An 18,632-nucleotide genomic window follows, 5' to 3' on the forward strand; every position below is an offset into this window, starting at 1 on the left:
AACAAAATCAAATAGCCTCTTTCACTATTTTGAGAAACACCTCCTTCTTATTCAATATTAAGTGAAAAGCTCATGTAATAAAAACAACATTAGAAAATCATATGAAAAAAATAGTACAACTATTGTCTTCAATAACATATAAAATAATACAAATATTCTCAATAAGAACATATTTTCATGTTAATAGTAACCACTAATACTTATTATCATATTTTTATGTTAATAGTAACCAATACTACTTATTATCATTCCATATAACACTTTAACAACTTTGAAAAGAAGCTTTTATGGTTCATTAAAACATGGTTTAATTAATCTTTTAGGTATCATATAAGCTTTTACGGTTCATTAAATCATGGTTTAATTAATCTTTTAGGCATCATATAAGCTTTTATGGTTCATTAAAACATGTCATTTTAATGTGCCAAGCACAAGCTCATGAAAAAGATCTCAAACTCTCTTTTCATCATTTCCCCACCTCATAAATTCGTTGGACAAACACTAGAGTTAAAAGTGGTTATTGACTTACATTCATCATTGTTATGGGTGAGTGAGTGCTCATAAGGCGTTTCCTCTTATACCAATCATTGTTTGCGTAAAGTTAATTGGTTCATCTCGTTGTCGTTATTAACATTACACCTTTTCATGTTAATTATCAAAAATTAAATATTTAATATATGAGTGGGTTGGAAAGTAAAATAGGGTAAACCAATTATTCTAATAACAAATATTATTTATTTTAATAAAATTGCAGAATATAAAACTGTTGAATATAATTATAAAATTATTTACTGTAACTGTATTCTTTACTATTTAAAAAATAAGATTATACTATTTTAATATGATATGTATATTTAAATTTTATATTAAAAAAATTAATATTTTTTATATAATATTTTTATCTAAATTAAAAAACATATTATAAAAATTATAAATGGTAGTGAAAATTCAAATAGGTTAATAACTAACTATTAAAAAATTAAGTTATCTTTCTAATGTTATAATTTTAATTTGGCGAGTAAATATATGTAATTAAAAGGGTTCTAAGAATTTGTTGGGATTGTTGCATACTTTGGTGAATGGTTGAATTTGTTGGGATTGTTGCATACTTTGGTGAATGGTTTGGTTTAGCGTGTAGATGTGGATGGAACTTAGAGTAGTTCTCATTTCCAAGAACTTTCACTCAATACATTATTTATAATTTTAATTTGGTGAGTAAATATATGTAATTAAAGGGGTTTTAAGAATTTGTTGGGATTGTCACATATTTTGGTGAATTGTTTGGTTTATTATGTAGGTGTGGACCGAATTTAGAGTAATTCTTATTCTCAATAACTTTCACTTAATATATTATTTGTTTATTATTTGTTAATTTTTTTCCTTTCTTTTTTTGGAAATTTAATGGATCAATTTTGGTGGCAAAAATTTTGTACTTTTTCTATAAAAAATAGATCAGTGATTTTCTATTGTTTTCGTATTTTATAGAATAAAATTATATTACCTTAAAAATTGCCAAAATTTTACAGGGACTATATATAAAATCATTAGAATTTGAGTATTTTTACAAAGATATCACTAAATGTTTTATAGTTTTCATATTAAGGGCTACTAAGATTCGCCAAAGTTTCTAAACTTTAATATTAATTTTCATCCTCAACATTTCACCTACTTTCTTGATAGTACACCTCTATTTGGCATTTGAACTCCATAATTTGTTGCTACTTTTGGTGATACTTGCTCTGAAATGGAACAATTTCTTATAGTCTATGGTCATCCAAGTTTTGTTGCTCATTTACCCTTATTAACATATTTATTCTATTGTATCTCTCTTTTGCAATATATATCCCTCATGTCCTTTAGGATTATTTAAGTTTAACTACTACAAAGGTTATGGTATGTGATGACACTAATGAGAGTTTTGAAAAGGTGACAATAACCAATTATGCTAAACCACATGTAGGTGCTCCTCCATATGTATATGATCATTTTGATGCCTCATTTAGGCAAGAGATGGATGTTGGAATTTTTTTGCAAAAGAGATTTATTTGTGGCCCTAATGTTATGTGATAGAAAAGTGAATCAATATATTCAAAGTCAGTTGGATGAGTCACAAATATCTAATTTTTCAAAGTTTGTAGTGAGTAGTGTAAAAAGAGAACTACTCAATTTATAGGCATCTAATTGACTCAATGGATGGCCTGTGAAGTCTTTTAATTCATGGAATATGATATAACCAACATGAAATTTGGGCATATGTAGTCTTAGTAGATTGGAAATACATTATAGAAGGTTTAGAGTTAAGGCTTCTTTTATGCCTTTGAACTCAATAATAAGACATTGTGAAAGAATGACTCTTAACCTTACAATCGTACTTTTTTCCTTTCCTAATTCAATGTCATTTCTTTATGAACCGATGCAGACCATCCTAACTTTCAAGTCATTTTTCAAAGGTCAAGGTTTTAGAAGGAAAAGCTTCAAATAAGGGGTTTTTCAACTTGAATAGGAATTATAATTCCTTAATGTAAATAATTTAGTTTCTTTATTTATCATAGAATGTATGAGTCATAGTTCTTTTAGAACTATGGATAGATACAATATTGAATAGATAACATTTTTAGCAAGTGAATCTGCCTTTTGGGGCAGGACACAATTATGGAATAAATCATGGAGTGATTTATGGATCTAGGAAAATATACTTTATTCTAAAAGTTGTATTTAATCATTGTAGCCTAATGTAAAATCTAATGGCCAAAGGAATGTGAAATTACAACATATTTATAGAGAAGATGATAAATTTTTGAATTAGATTGTCTGTACAAAGCTTTGACTAATGAAATCAAGTGGAATCATCCTTATGCTTAAAATTGTGTTGTATATCTCTGTGATTGAGAATTATTCTATTCTGTGTGAAATATAGACTTTGCAGAGTTTCAGTATGCATGCAAGGTTGAAATTAATGATAGATTGAGTTTTAAGTCTGTCATGAATGAGTCAAAGAGAATGTATTCAAGAGCTGCAAAGAAGGAGAATGAATTTTTCATGAAATTCATGATAGACACCTATGCTTGGATGAAGTATCATGGTTGTTGATGATCGAAAGAATATGGTGAGCCTCTGGGGATGATGATTTGTGTGAAGATCTGAGGAAGTAACCTGGGATCCAAAACGATTTGGTGGATTCACTCATATTTGTAGGTTCATCTTCTGATGGTATTTTGCATGATATATTTGATTGGAAATAACTCCCATGATCAACTGGAAATAGTTTCCAAAACATGTAGTAGCACCTTGTTTGGCATAGCAACAAGTCTTTGTCAACTATTAAATGAATTGATTGGTAAAATCTATTGGTTGACGAACCATATAACTTGGGATTAATTATGAACAGTAGACATCCATTGTATGGATATGTTCAAATCCTAATTTTTCCAAGAAGGTAGATTTGTCCCCGTTTGAAGCAATTGCCTATCAGTGGTGAAGATTTGCCTAGAATTCGAACTAAATATTTTCTTCTTCTTTTGTGACGTCTTGAACACATGAATAACTTTCAAACTTGTTGAGAGTTTGTTGAATATGGCTAAGATAGTGTTATAATAGCTGAAATTTAGATAGCAAGTTGAGAGCCTAAATCATTGGGTTGTTGATTAATTAGTTGATGAAATCATGAGAGGTGTTATTGTTATTGTGAATGGGTAATACTGTGTTTTGGTTATAGAGCATACATTGATGATTAGAATAATGGGTGGATTCATGGATTCCAACCCTCGTGTGAGGAATATTGTGACTTAATTTATTTGGCAGATAAGTGGCTACAATCTTGATGAAAGAAGAAACATTGAAGGTTCATGAAATCCAATAGAAAAAACTAATGGAGCACAAAGACAAAGGTTACTCAATGAAAGGTATACATGTGAAATATCTCAAACCAAAATGAAGATATATATTATATTTCAATCACCATTATATAACTTGTGAGGGATCATATGCTATGTTTTTTGGTATCACATTCAATTATTGATGGTTTTACTCAGTCATGATATTGATTTTCCCTATTTCATGCATACAAGGTTGGCCAAGATGGCCATAACCTATTAATCTGACTATAGAAAAATAAATAGGTCACTCTTAGACCAGATCCTTATATGTATCTTGGTTAAATATCATTTTTCAAAAGTCGGCCAACAGTGGGAAAGTTTTCACCTACAAATTTATTTTTAGGAAACCCTAGAGTCAAGCCAATGTGAGGTTGTGCCAAAAACTCCTCTGAACTCTCTCTCTCAAATTTTGACTCCACCTTCAATAAATGATAATGAGGTGGATATGTGCAAACATTATTTCCTTGAACAACAATTTGATTCCTTCAACAGTAGCAGGGATGAAATCCTTGAACCACCATTAGCTCATGTTACCAAAAGTAAGGTAAAAGACACTTTGTTTCATCATACTGAATCAAAACCATATATTAAAAAACAAGTTTAAAGAAGCAAAATACTAACCCTCATACAAAAATTGCATTTCAAGAAACAAATAATCAGTCTAAGGATAATTTTGAGTCTAATATGAAGGTTAAGTAAAGAGGAAGGAAAATTTCTAGGTTAAGGAAAGACAGGTGAATGAATTCTCCATCTGAAGAGATCTTTGTTGATCTTGAAACTAATATTGAGACTATGCCTAAAAGACTAAGCCTAAGACTCAAGAAGGCCTCATTTTTTCTAATAATGAACATGATTCACTTGAAATGGGCAACGATTTATGGAAAGTTGTTTTTGAAGCGTTGTTAGATATTTCCTAGCACCAACGGTTCCCTTTCATTGTACCATAGTTAAATTGTCGAATTGATCAGATTATGTGAGAAAACGAAAGACTCAAGGCTTCCATGAAGCTAAAGAATCACACAGTGAGAAAAATTGCATCAACTCAGTTAAGAAGTCATAAGTTTCTAAAACACACATTGTAGTTAAGGCATCCAAGGTCAAAGTCATAGTTTCCCTAGATATTGATGATCATAATGAGGGTAAATAAATGTTGTTTTTTTTGTTGCTTATGCCCCAAATTTTGGAGATGATAAGGTATGTTATTGTTTTGATTTTATTTGCTAAATTTAAAAGCGTGTTACAGAATCAAAGATTTTGTGACAACCCTCCTTCTTGATTATATCGAATCATAATCTCTTTTTCTTAATTTGTCACAAATCTCTGTGTTGATTGGAATGATTCTATCGCCTGTCATCAAATGGATCCCTACGGATAATTGCTAGTTGTTTTGGATATTGAAAAAAGGATACTTATTACTTGCCCTCTTAATTTTCTCTTATCTATTTAGATATGGCCAACATTCCAAACAAACAATATGTATTATTTAATAAATAATATTTTTTTTATTTACAGTTTATTTTTAGACATAGTCATTAAAAATACCCTTATATAAACCCCTTATTTTGTAATGAAAATGGGGAATAACCATAATATTGTAGGGGAGACTATAGAGAAGAAAAATTTTAAAGTTATATTTTTGAATTACACTATGAATATAAAGGCTTGTTATTATCCAACTAATTACTTTTTGTTTTTTAAATTGTTCCATTGTCATTATTATTCATCATCTAATGTTTCTGTGTGATTTTATTCCTCAGAGTGTAGTGGACAATAATCATTATTTGCATGGTTTTATTCTGCAAATAGCTTATAAATCATTACATCTCTCTCTCTCTCTCTCTCTCTCTCTCTCTCTATGTATGTATATATATATATATATATATATATATATATATATATATATAGATAGATAGATAGATAGATAGATATATATATATATATATATATATATATATATATATATATATATATATATATATATATATATATATATATATATATATATATATATATATATATATATATATATATATATATATATATATATATATATATATATTTATATATATTCAATTCGTACTTGTTTTATTAGATGAACTTAGCCTCCAGTAACTTGTGTCTTCAGGATATATTAATTTGGGCATCCATCTAGTTTAGGTTGTTGTGGTTTTATCCGAGTAATTTGGAACTTAGATTATGTTACTTTTACTTTATAAATTGAATTAATTTGTTTTAGTAATTTATGTGTTTAAAAGTTTATTTCACTTATTTGCTTATTGATGTATTCATAAATAACTTATTGAGTGAATATTTATTTTATGATATTATTATAGTTATCCCCTACATCTTGGTCAAGTAATACATATAGGTTGTGTTAGTTACTTTACTTTCCATTGTTTCTTAATGTTAATCATTATAATAGGTATACTTTGACCTCCATTTATTTATAAGATAAGAGGTCTCTTTTGTAGCAGCTATCTACCTCTAAAATAAGGATCATCTTTCACTATTTTAATTTTAATCTGTAATTTCAAATATAAATTAAAATTAGGAATTTGATTCTCATTCATTGTGAAGATAATTATATTTTCATTATTTCATACTAGTTACATTTTTGTTTTGGTTTTTATTCCATGTGTCATAGTTATTTGTACAATTTTTGGTATTGCTAACCAGTATCAAAATTTTGTATATTATTTTCTTTAACTGATATTCTTCTTGTATATTTAGCAATCTAGTTTAAACATATTATAATTTATTAACTTGTGGATTGTATTCAGTTTATTAACCTATAGTTTTGGGAAAATAACATTAGTTTAGGTACATATATATAGTTAATATAGTTTAGATTATATTTCCCCTAGCTTCTTCTTCGTGAGAGGAGGAATCTAAAGGATAATGGAACCTTAAAAGAAGTCAAGGAAGACCACACCAAACAACTACGTCTATTAAAGAGCTACGATCTAGGTTGTTTCTCCCTTGTTGACTAGGGTGCACAAAACTTGTGTCAACATACTTCTAATTTGTACACATTACATTTTTGAGGAAATTTACTTTTCCCATTGGAATTTACATAACTCCCTCGAGTCTGGATAAACTAAATTTCCTAGAGGTCGATGCTCCTACATCAAACTCCCCAGATGGAAATTTGGTGACCTCCTCATAAGTTTGTTTTAATATATGAACCCACTATCCACATTCCTGGTAATATGGTTGTTCCAATTCTGTCTTCAATCTACCAAGATCCCACACATGATTTTGCAATGCTCCACTTGCAATATTGAGGAAATCTTGCATAGCCAATCACATCTTGTTATTGAATATCTTTTTGTTTTGGTTATACACCCTTTATGGATAGTTTTTGCATCAAAATCCTTGTCTCCTTAACCTCCATGTTCAATATACCTTACTATTGTTATATGTTGTTTCATTTTTACTGATTCAACTTGTTGGCGTTAGTCACCCTCATTAACATCTTAAAAAATTGTAGTCATTTATTAATCAATGCATTATATTATTCATTGAAACAGTTACTCAACTTTTTCCATGATTTCTATATGGAAAATAGGTTCCCATAGAAGCATACAAAATACATAATTCCAAACCATTGGTTACTTTTCATTCCAATTTGTTTCCTTGTACTCCTTGATTGGAAATGGAGTAAATTTTCATGAGACAAACTTGTCTCATGCCTGCTTCCTATCTCTCAACAATCAGTTTTCCATGCAAATATTTTGATGGCTTGAGCATTTGAGCGTCCACCAATTCCTTGAATGAATTCTTTAAGTAGCCATCTTCAATCCTAGGATTGTCCAACCAATCCTATAATAATTTAATTCCCTTTCATATCATGATAGTAAAATAGTTGTTTGTTGCCTCTTCTCTTCATTGCAAGTGCCTTCATAATTTTGATGCATGTCTATATAGTTGCCTTCTTATTTTTATTCTCCCTTTGGGAAATCTGCCATGCTGTTTATTTTCATGAGACAATGGTGTCTTGTCCCTTTCCTTTGTATAATATTTATGGCTCCTCTCTTCACCCGCATTCCTTAGATAGCTTCAAATGGTTCCCCATTCTCTGTTAAGCTTAAGTCTAGATCATATGCCCCTCTTTCAATCTACTGGTCACAGTTATTTGCTTCATCCTTATTTCCTCTTAAGGAAGGTTTTATAGTCTCCTCATCCTTCATGACAACTTTTGATATTTTTCCCCCTTGATGATTTTTACATGAACACAATAATTAGGCTTAAAAGCGTGACACTCTTATGCGTCTAGTGATTCGTTTAGCACCATTTGTAGTTTTTGACTTATCCCATAGTCCATGATACATTCAGCTAGTCCCATTTATTTTCCTTCATCATCCTCACCAATGATTGAGCCTTACTTTAGTTGACATAAGTGAGAATTCTTCCTTTTGTAATCAAAACCCCTGAGTTTTCACCTCTCTATTGAAGTACCTAGGTTGTGCTTCAACCTGATTTGTAGTAGAGACCACTTCACGTTCTTCTTCCTCAACATTCAACAACCTCTTTCTTCATCTTCCACCCCTTGTAGCAACTTGCTTAAAGCCTTATTTTTAACTAAGTCATTTCCCTATCATACCACTCTTGAGTCATGTTGATCCTCATGCCATTATATTTGGAATCCCTCTTTATTTTGTTTTGGCTTATACATAGACCTTGCTTACGATAAAAAATGGTCATTTCTTTATCCTTCTGCATGAGCTTCTCCATGGCCATCATCAGATGCTACCTAGCCCTATAACAAGTCCTAAATCACTCGTTACTTAAATGCCTCCCCTCAACCTTGTTATTGGTAATGCTTAGGTTCCCTCCCCTAGATCCTCCTGAGGAAATCCTTACTTCTCTTCAGTTGTTCCACCTTATACTCACCTCCTTAGTGATTATCTCCTTCTCTTCTCCTCAAGGAAATTTTATGTCCCCTTTGTCTTCCCTTCCACCCTCAACTAGATTTTTCAGTTGTAGCCTTCCTCTATGTTATGGTGGAAAAAACACTCTTGCAGACAAGTGTGATCTCCCTAGATTCAAAAAAGATCTAGTATAAAATAGAACAAGTGACTACTACTTGTCCTTAGTTTACAACTGAAGTGTGAAATATGAGATATGCAAGATCCTTTTACCTTTCTACGAAATCCCTGTGGAAGTGCTTCTGACACTTTCAAAATCCTTTCCTCGTCGCTTCATAGGAAGACCTGCATGATTGGAAAAAAGGACTAAAATCATAGCGAATATAAAGATTAAACACAAAAAGAATGAAAATTGGGACATAGAATATATCATAGGATTAAACCAATATTCAGTTATAAACTATGAAAAAGATCAAGGAGATTTGCGAAGAGCATTAAAACAAATGCAAGTAGGAAATAACAATACTTGTATTAATATTGAACAAGAAGAAGCATTACAACCTTGGGCTTGATGATGTATGCCTCCTACCAATGATCTCCAATCCTTCCTTTAGGTAATAATATTTATAGCCATATTCCAATAGCATAAGTATACATTCTGAATCCCCCCTTCATCCTCTAGCTTGTGTCAAATTTATAGGAAAAGAGGAGGAAGTTTGAGATCCTCTTCTCAAGAGATGAGATCCTTAAAAGGATGGATTTTGTGTTGACAAAAGGAGGGATTTCTCTCCATAATAAACGGGATGATGACCAAGTATGTAGAGGCTCAAGGCCTTTAGTTGGGAAATATTCCTCTGACAAGGCTTCTAGAAATAATTTTTTATTTTTACTCTCATTAAGATATTTGTGTAGTTCATAGTGGAAGACATTGTGTAGACTTGCATAGACCACAATGGTCAAAAATGTGCTTGCATGGGTAATGGCTGGAGAAACTGCGAAATTTCTTAAAAATAGGTTTTGAGCAATGTAATCTAGAATTCTTGTAGTCTTTGGGATTTTTTTGCTTCCAACTTCATAAGAGAATTATTGGAACATTTCATTGCATGGTGAGAGATCCATATTGGTAGTCATTTTCCTAATGGTGACAAAATGGCTTATAATATATTTCCCCCTAAAGTGCAAAATCAAAAAATATGTTTGAGGATTGAAGTGCTTTATCATGCCAATGTTCAAATTAGAGAACATGTTGGAGACCTTAAATAAAAAATCAAGGGTTACAATACAATATCTTCATATAATCATCACTGAGGTAGGAATTCCCATACTCAAAGAAAAAGTATCTCAAAGAATCAATATGGAAATATAGAAAGATCCACATCATCAATAGACATAGTATGGATGCAACCATTAAATATGGATCCGTGTTTACAATCATGAATATCTTGAAACTTCACGCAGTGTGGATGGATGAAACTAGATCTAGGGTCTTAGTATTCATCTCTATTGATCTATATTATGAATCTAACCATGCGAGTGAATGTATCAAAATGGAACATGGTAGAATCCGCTTAATGTAAATCGTTAACAGGTGTGAGAGAAACCACCAATAATCGAAATGGTTCTCGAGGTACCTTACTACAATATATGAAGTATGATTAAATGTATTTAAGTCAAATAGTCATAAAATAATTCGACCAAAGGTCAATGATGAGAACCCATCATCAAAGGTGACAAACTTGACATTAAGGCATGTAGGCTTCAAGGTACTAAAGGAGGTTTCTAAGTCAACTTCCTAGATAATCTGCTAAATTCAATAAGAAGTGACCCATCACAGGAGGGCCTATGACACGATACTCATGTTAATTTTTGAAGATAAAATTTGGAATGATTCAAGACTGACTCAGGGATGGCTAATGTGATTAAATGCTATGAATTGCAAGGTAATTTTGACTAAGGTTAACCTTTTCTTGAACATGTCATCGACGAGACATTTCGACATCACAGCATTTGACTAAAAGATAAGGCCGAAAACCAATCTAAAGACTTTCAATGAGGTATGATTAGATCAAAGACAAATGGATTTGCTAACCTAGACACAAAAGTGACGAAGTATCATGTTCAAGAGTGACACACTACCTTTTTACAATACAAAAATGAATGTTTCTTTCCAATTTTCCCCCACCATTACTGGAAAGAACCTCTTTATTTTTACACAAACTTGAGGAGGATAACATGTGCTTGTCCTGTAAACTCATCATTTGGAAGGAGTGGTTCAGTCTCATCATGATTGACAAGTCCTGCACTATTTACATTTTATGAGTCTTGTAAAGGAGTAACTCGATGTCATTTTTGTGTTTAAAGAGCTTGAAAAAACATGAAAATAAAACTCATTTAATTATTTCGATGTAAAGTTTTAACTAGCCTAGAGAAAGTAAAGCTTAGTGTTTTTCATATTTCAGGAGTCAAGAGAAAAACATAAGCAAACTTTGAAATGTCCTTTTTCATAGATTTAGTCACGTAATCCTGACAAAGGGTAAAATAATGCATGAGAGAACTCTTTTGACCATGATTAGTCAAAGTATACATTTTTCGTAAATAGTCTAAATGATCCATAAAGGAGGTAAACTTATACCAAGTAGACATATTTTCATTTACTTTAACAAGTTTGAAAGAAACAAGTGTACTTTGGCGGCTAAACGCCTACAAATAGGCACGACCATAAGCAAAGAAACCAAGCATTGGAGGCTTGCCAAAGCTACGGAAAACATATCTGAGCTCGTTATGGGGATGAAAGGTCTAATATTTCAAACAATCAGGAGAAAGGCAAATGGTCTTGCTGACCATCTGGCAAACTGTGGAGCAGACAACCCCAACATTGCCATGGACAGGTGCTGGCGGGAGTTTGACGACCCAATCATAAAGGAAGCATGCATACAACTGGCAGCGAAGGATCTAATCCAGGTCACCCAACCTTAATCGAGGACGGCACCTGGCCACGGTCTCGGAATCACGAGGAGATCGGCAAGGATTATCAACCCAAAGCCCTCAATGGGTTGATTGGACATAGGGGGAGGTGGAGCTCCTGGCGGCAGCAGCTCTTGCAGATGGGCGATCATAATGAATTAAGCGACGAGATCCATTACATCAGACACCGTCCTTTCAGCACGCATGGAGAGGACCCGTATGGAGAGGTTTCATTACCATTAATGGCAATTCTGAGTGGAAGGAGGCGGAACAAGGCCCGAAGGAACAGCACCAAGCATGCCAGCATACGGGGCATATCTCCCTTCACGCGCCATCATCCCTTAAGAAGGCTTTCACCATACACTTGGCGCCCGGCTCGTCAGCCTGGAAGTTACATCATGAGCTCCAATTCTTCCAGTGACAGGCTCGCTTGTGCGATTCTTCAGCTTACCCATAAGCAAGGTACCACCACTATCAGAGGCATTTACTCCAATCTCCTGAGGAAACATCATTGCTTTCATTATAAAAACATGGGCAATTGCCCTGTTCTCCTCATTGTTCTTAGAGTTCGTGTTGAGAGCGGGTCTGCTTACAAGTCTGGTTTAATTCGGGCAAGTCACAAGAGGTTTACCATGGAAGCGGGAGGTAGTCGCTGCGAGGCAGCTAATAGGGAACTTCAGGCAGCCAGAGGTGGCTACGAAACCAGGACCGCGACCAGAATCAAACGCAAAATTGCAGAATTAGAGGCTCAGGCGAAGCTTGAGGAGGGTGGTCGTTCGGATATGGAAATTGCTGCTGAGGTCAACTGGTTAACAGACCCCGGTACTCCCTCGAAGAGGGCCACGCAATTTGTGCGAACCCAGGCGGAGAGCTGGCGCACGAAAACCTTAATTGCAAAGGCGCTGGAATCCATCGAAAAGGAAAAGCAGCATACCGTCACAGAGGTTAATCTCACTGCAGAACAGATGGCCAAGATTATAGACTACAATAGCTCCCTGGACAGCAAAATCACCTCGGTGAATGAAGCGATCAAAACCCACAACCGTATGCTTAGGCTGCTCATCCAGCTTCTCAAAAACTCCATCAATACTGCTCCTGCGGCTCAGCCAGCCACTTCTAGTGCGAACCATGCTGCTCAGCCAGCCACTTCTGCAGCGTTTCAGCCTGCTTCCCTGGAAGAAATGCAGGCGAAGGTCGACAGCCACGTCAGGGACATCGGCTTGGACACCATCGCCCAGATGGGGAATTACCACTTCTAAGGTCATTATGTTGGCTCTCTTACCGACTTGGGTTCTTGCTTCTCTGTTATCTTTTCACTCTGTTATCTCGGCTTTAGTGTTTGTCTGTTGTTCTGTTGTTACTTCTCCTATCTACTTACGGTAGTTCCTAAGGTTTAGTAATGTTTTGTTCTGTTCCTCGCCACCCTAAGTGGTGTGCTACGTTTTGGTTTACTTGTATCACTTCCTCTGAGCAGGCGATCAACCCAGGAATATTGTACATCCCTGCTCACACTGCTTCGGCAGTTTTTTGTATTATACTTGTTATATAATATAATCCACTCACTTACACAAAAAAAAAACAAGTGTACTTGACAATATTTTCATGTTTCAAGAGTCATAAAAGAGCTTAAAGATAACTCCACCTCAAGGAACAAGTGGTATAAAGGGTAGCAACTAGTTCTACTCATAATGGAACTACTCAAAACACATAAAGGTCAAGAGGTTGGCTAATAAGGCCACTCATCGCAACAGTTCATCAGGAAAAAGTAAAACACCAAGTGAAAGTGAATGATCGACCAAGCACATGGTGATGATGGAAAGAGAATACCAAGGCTCATCTAGAAGAAATAGGATGATAAAAAGTGGCAATCACGTGTATAAAGTAAGAGTGGTTTCATTTTTACACATGCTTGAAAGAGATGAAAACTATGCTTGAGAGTGGTTTCATTTTTACATAATTTGTTGTGGCAGACAAATCACTCTTGTGAACAAGAGTTATCTCCCTATATTCAAAAGAGATCTAGTAAAAAATAGAACAAAGGACCGTTACCTTTCCTTAGTTTACAACTGAAGTATGAAATATGAGATATGCAAGAGCCTCTTACCTTTCCACCAAATGTATGTGGAATTCCTTGTGACACTTTCAAAATCCTTTCCTCGTCAATTCATAGGAAGACCTGCATGAACATAGAACAAGGCATAAAAGCATAGTGTCAATAAATATGAAACACAAAATGAATGAAAATTGTGACATAACATATATCATAGGATTACACTACTATTCAGTTATAAACTATGCAAAAAACAACATAAACATTGAAACATGAACTAATACGATTACTCGTTTTTTTGAGGTAGCAAAAAAATCAACTGATTTTGAAAAGTATTGATGCAGAACACATATATTCTTTTAACATAATTTTTGACACCTTAAATCTTTTATGTACATTATTTTCTAGAATGTTAGTGATTTGCAGGCTCATTTTAAAAAGTCTTGATTCTACATCAGACCCTTTTTTTAAAAGGCTTATTTTTTTACTCTAAATTTTCTAATGAATCAAATGTGAATAATTATTTTCTAAATTTAACAATTTTTGTAGTTTTCTTCTTCATATTATTTTTCTTTTTAATATTTGTTTTTTTGTAGTGAGCTCTTTATTTTTTTGCATAGTTAAAGAAAAAGGTTGATATTTTAAAGTTTTGATATTCTACATATTTATATATCATTAATTAAATTTTCAATACACATCTAATAATTGTCTTGAAAAAAACAATAATTTTTAACAATTGACATAAAAATAAACATTTTGAAAATAAATATAACAAAAAAGTTACAAATTTTGATAACTTTTTGCTAGAGATGACATGTCAAAATCACAATTTTTGTAGGAAAAATTTAACAAAAAATGGTTAAATCATAGTTTTTTTTATGAATTTCATGTCAAAAAATAATAATAATCATGATTTAAAAAAAAAAATGATTCACATAAAAATTAAAGCGAAAATCACATATTACAAATATTGAACATATAACAACATTAATTGAATACTTATTATTCTCATAAAATGTCAAAGTAAAAAACATTACAAGTATAACTAATTAATAGTTACAAAAAATGAGCTTGATTTCCAAGCATAACTTAAGTTTAATCAATAATATCACATAATCCAAACTCTTCATCTTCTACAGTTTCATCATTGTCTTCTTCCACAACATTTTCTGCTTCAGTTTGCTCATTTTCCTCTTCTGATGGATCTTTGATGTCTGTGAATCTCCCAATGTATGTGTTTCTGATCATTCCAACTAATGGTTCATTAAAATCCCCTTTCCTCAACCTAATTTCTTGCATTGCATCTGGAAGAAATTGAAGAGCATTAATTCCTTGCTGAATAAATTTGCACTGTACTGGGTATTTTTCAATGGCAATGTAATTTCTTCCTTTTGTCAGGCAACATGCCAGTGTTGTACGTAATTATCAAGCACAAAATAAATAATGAAGTAAATTAGGATAATCACATATAAATTAAGAAATAATATATTGAAATTCAATTTCATATAAGAAAACTTACCTGAGCTAGAGAATAAATCCAGAACCCAATCTCCTTTGTTTGAGCATAAGTCTATAAGATAGTTAATCCATGATAGTGGTTTTTGATAAATGTTAACTATCTCTCTTTTTCTTCTTTATCTTCATATGTTAGTTTTTACAACAAATTCATAAACTAGTACTTGGCTATGACTCTTTCCATCTACCCGGTTAAGAAACATAGACTTATAGCTATCATTTTATGTCCAACTTTGAACATGGATGAACTCACAATCACTTACAATTGGTTGATCTTCACGTTCATAAGATTTTACTTTTCCTTGTAACATGAAATAGCAAAATTTCAATTAACTTATATATAAATTAATTTTTTAACATTAATCAAACATACAATTTCAAAATCTTACCATGTAAGTTGCATCCTCGAGTTTACTTTCCCCTTGAAGCTTGTCATTAACATTGCCAATTGTGTGTCTAAATAAAATGTCACAAATATTGATAACGGTGATGATGTGACTTCTACAAATCCCACAACCACTTTACTAAGAGCTTGAGAAGTATGAGTTTAGGAATGTCTTCACAATCACCTCGTATTATTTGATATTGAATAGTGTCAAGCCCATTCCAAATGAAATGAGTAAGAGTTGGATCAAGTTCAACATTACTAAGGTGTTGCTTTCTTAGTGTTTCGATCTTAAATTTTTCAATAAAGCTTCTAAAACTATCTTGTGCTCCATTTCCATCCTTCTTCATATTTAATAAAATAAACAATAAATGTATAAGTTATAAAATAAAAGTAGTATACAGATGAATGAAAATGAATGTATAAATCAACATACCTTTTTGAATGCAAGATAAACATATTTTTGTGTTGATGTAAAACTTGAACCTGACTAGTTCTGTGCAACATCATCTCAACTATCTTCATTCAAAAATTTAAACATTTGTTCTTGTATTTTCATGTAAACCTTGTGACTGAATAGATAAAGTAAAAAAAATTAATATAATGATATATATAACAAATATTACCAACAACAATATGTTATATTTAAAATCAAATTATAATCTAGAAATAAGTAAAAATAATTGAAAAAACTTACTTCTAAAATTCCTCAGACATTTCGTCCAAACGGAAATTCCCCTGGCTTCACACAAGATACTATTGTTTTGACAAGTTTTTCATCCTTCACTCCTTGCAATGATCTCCAAGGTGTGATAGTCATATCTTCTGGAAGATGCTTCATTTCAAGACCTGATTTACTACTACTATATATGAATGGTTTAGACTTTTTGACCTTCTCGTTTTTAATGCCAATTTTCTCCCACATGCTAAAAATATAATTAATCAATTCCCATATCTCTCCAGTTCTAAATTCCATATGGAAAATGTTACCAATACCTCTGAATATATTAGAATGTACTTTTCCACCTTTTGAATTGATTTTTTCCTCAATTTCATAGCCTATTTCCACACAACATTTCTTCTGAAATTCTAGACTCAACTTTGTCATATACCAACCACATTTTTCTTTAAATTCATTATGAATAAATCTAACCCTTTTGATGAAAGTCATAGACATCGTATACTCATTATTTTTATTATGATCCCATTCGCATAACTTTGCTTATGTATATAATAAACTAGCATAAATTATGCATTTCATTATTTCAAAACGTGGGTTGTTGGGATATACCTCCATCAATTTCCTTGAGCTTCTATTGAATGGTTCCCCCCAAGTACATTATAATTGTATTCAAAACATTTCAACTTATAAAATATAGGGAACAAAAAAAATCCATTCCTTACAAAAAAAATATTTGTTTTTCATTTGTCCCCAGCCACTTGGCAAGCCCCCTGCTAGTGGACCGTTGTGCCTTAATGTCATGTCATGCCTGGTCGTTGGCCTGCCCACCCTCAGAAAAATGCAAAATGACCTCCCTGGAAAGTTAGGGGGTTGATTCTCCTACGGGAATTGCCCCCTGACCTACCGGGGCTGATTCTAGGAATCTCTACCTAGGTTGATTCTCAGAATCACCCTTGGCAGGCTAAGACAGTGATTCTAGGAATCACCCCCAGGCCTACCACCCTGGGTTGATGGGTCAATTCTTATAATCGCCCCCCTAGCCTACCGGGGGTGATTTTGAGAATCGACCCCCAAGCAGACCGGGGGAAGGATTCTAAGAATTGGTCTAGGGGCCAATTTGTAGAATCGCCCCTGGCAAGGTAGAGGGAATTGGTCCAGGGGCCAATTCGTAGAATCGCCCCTGGCAAGGTAGAGGGGGTGATTCCAAGAATCACCCCCCTACCCTGCAAGGGTTGATTCTAGAAATCGACCCCATGGTAGGCTAGGGGGCCAATTCTGAGAATCGGCCCAAGGGATGATTCTCAAATGAAAAAAGAACAAAAACATGCACATCGACCCCCATAACAAGTCGGATGTTAGGTTCATACAGGGAACAAAAAAAATCCATTTCTTAGAAAAAGAATATTTATTTTTTCATTTGTCCCTGGTCCCTTTGCAGATCCCCTGCTAGGGGGCCATTGTGCCTTAGTGTCATGTCATTCCTAGCTAAGGGCCTACCCACCCTAGGTAAAATGAAAATCCTCCCTTGGCCTATCGAGGATGATTCTCAGAATCAACCCCCTGGCTTTCTAGGGGTGACTCTCAGAACTGCCCCACTATGTCGATTCATAGAATCGCCCCCTTGCATAAGGGGAGAAATTCTCAAAATCACCCCCTCGCCTGTGAGGAGAAATTCTCATAATCGCCCCCGTACGCTGATTCCCAGAATCTCGCTAGGCAGGACAGGGGCTGATTCGCAGAATTTCCCCAAGCATGCGATGTGGATGATTTTGAGTGATTCTAGGCATTGACCCTTGGGTGGGGCAAGGCATTGATTCTCAGAATCGGTGCCCTGGTCTGCCAAGGGGCTGCTTTATGTTTTCCCTTGGCAGGCTGACCCACGAACGGGCGCGCTCACGTACAGGGAGTGCCTACGAGCAGGCGCACCTAGTTGTGGGCATGCCTGCCTACAACACAGTAGAATGTTGCACATTGCCGTGTTGTGGGCTAGCACACCCATGAACGAACGTGCCCACCCAGAACATAGTCATGCTGTCAGTGAGCATGCCCACAAATAGGCCTACCCACCCACAGGCACAGTCCATGACCATACCCTTCTGCAGCACAATGACGTGCTGCATGCTATCGTGTCACGAGCGAGCACTCCCACGGTTGAGCATGCCCGACCGTGGGCCTACCATCCTTGGGAAAAATGCAAAATAGTTGCTTGGCAGACTAGGGTAATGATTCTCATAATCACCCCCTGGGCTACATGGAAGTCATATCCCAAAATCGTTCCTCAAAATCTGTCGCC

Source organism: Pinus tabuliformis, chromosome 7, assembly GCF_031772625.1.
Source record: "Pinus tabuliformis cultivar Carrire ecotype Pingquan chromosome 7, CPIR1, whole genome shotgun sequence".
Lineage (NCBI taxonomy): Eukaryota > Viridiplantae > Streptophyta > Pinopsida > Pinales > Pinaceae > Pinus > Pinus tabuliformis.